Source organism: Anguilla rostrata, unplaced genomic scaffold (genome assembly GCF_018555375.3).
Source record: "Anguilla rostrata isolate EN2019 unplaced genomic scaffold, ASM1855537v3 scaf0855, whole genome shotgun sequence".
NCBI lineage: Eukaryota > Metazoa > Chordata > Actinopteri > Anguilliformes > Anguillidae > Anguilla > Anguilla rostrata.
Genome location: NW_026986247.1, coordinates 5,723 through 7,572, shown reverse-complemented (window position 1 = coordinate 7,572; position 1,850 = coordinate 5,723). Strand labels below are relative to the sequence as shown.

Below are 1,850 nucleotides of genomic sequence, written 5' to 3'. Positions count from 1 at the left end.
GTAAGGATACGATGATGATATATCTTCTGTTAGGCTCGTGCAAGGATATTATAATGCTATTCACTGTTATAGACCTACAGTATGACGACAATCATAATTTCAAATGTGCTCACAAACAAGGATTCTAATTATTCTACCTTCTCTTTCTGTGCTCATTCAGTGCAACCCTGAAAGGAAGTGGAGAACAGAAGTGCTTGAATCCAAATTCCCGGTTTGCTCGGAATTTCATCAAGAATGCACAAAGGCAGAAGAGGTCAACTGCCGATGGGTATTTACTACATAATTATTCAGATCTACACACTTTAACTGAATAAATGAACATCTAACTTTATTCAGTATAGCTACAGCTAAAGTTGCATGATGGCAGGGAATATGGTTCCCAACCCAGTTCCTGGAGATCGATCGTGTGTGTTTTCAATTCCACCTGATTCCACTCATTAGATGCTCATCTCTAGCTGGTGTATGAGGTGTGCCGTGTTAGAGCTGGAGTGAAAACCCACTGTACAGTCAGGGTGGTAGATCTCCAGGAACAGGGTTGGGAACCTCTGGGATGATGATTGCCTTCAACCACCAAAACTGTCCACTTATTTCACTCCTGTGAGTGATAGAAAACTAACAAGCTTATGACTTTCATTTCAGGAGTCTGTTGAGGAGTTCATCATGAAGCAGAAGACGGCTTGCATTCCCAAATAGAACTGCCAGTTCCCTCTGAGTGGGGTCATAGAAGCTGAAATGTTTTGAAATATCTTGCATATGAATGCATTCACATATCTAAGGTTATATGAAGACGTGTCATAGTTGTATTATTTAAATTGGTTTGCTAATTTATTAAATGTATAACTACTTTATAAAGGTGCAATAAACATTGTTTTTCATTTTGTTTTTGATGTCTTTTTGTTGTCTTTTATGACAGTCTGTAAAAGCTATTTTGCTGTTATGTCCTAATAATGGAAACCTGTGAGGGAAATAATCCTACATTGCATTGTCTACTAATGTTTGGTAACATGTTTTGGTATATTTGAGGCACTGATTTTGTTGTAAATAAAATGTGTTTTTCTATGTTTATTTCAGAGTATGTTTTCATTCTGAATTGGATTTGAAAACAATAAAAAAAGTAATTCAAATAAAACATTTTTTCAAGTTTCATAAGAAAGCAGATACTTCAGAAGGAGCACCAGATAAAAAAACATATTTTCCATCTGCTCTCAGACATTCTGAGTGTGAAATCATAAGTGGTCTGCAAGTTTGCACACTAACTCCAACATTTTGGACACAAAAGAAACAAATGGAAAAATAATAGAAAAATATAATAAATCATTTATTTTAAATGACCCAAAGGGGAAAATGTCACTGAGCCTCAAGCTCTGAATATTCATTTATTTTATTTATTTTATTTAACCAGGTTAGTCTCATTGAGATTAGAAATCTATTTTTCAAAAGAGACCTGGCCAAGAAAGCAGCAGTCGATTACAGACACAACAAAATTTCAACATTTAACATACTATAAAAGCAGACAAACAACAATGTTCAAAGTTTCACAATCTAGCAGCACTGCCTCCTTGTGTTCATACATGCATAGCAGTATGGTGGTGTTACAGTTGGTCATGGTCTCTAGAAAGGCAGTGACATCCACAAAGATATTGAAAATGATCAGCTAGAGCAGGAATGTTCAAATATGGCCTTGGAGGGCAATAGCAAAGCTAGTGTTCCGTATTCATCTTTAATCAGGGACTGATTTAGAGTTCAAACACCACAAAAATGCAGTTTGTGGTCGCACTGGTGCTCGAAACCAACTGGGTGTCTATATACCCTTCCCACTGTAAATAAACTCAGTAAATTTTGCTTTAATT

General features: G+C 36.1%; 1 long non-coding RNA gene across 1 annotated transcript; it reads left to right on the top strand.

The window, feature by feature from the left end:
- The first annotated feature begins 150 nt into the window (after nt 1-150).
- Nucleotides 151-1,065, top strand: LOC135246746 (uncharacterized). Its single transcript, XR_010327887.1, has 2 exons — nt 151-268; nt 640-1,065. It is a non-coding gene; the product is annotated as an uncharacterized LOC135246746 (long non-coding RNA).
- The last annotated feature ends 785 nt before the right edge of the window (nt 1,066-1,850 follow it).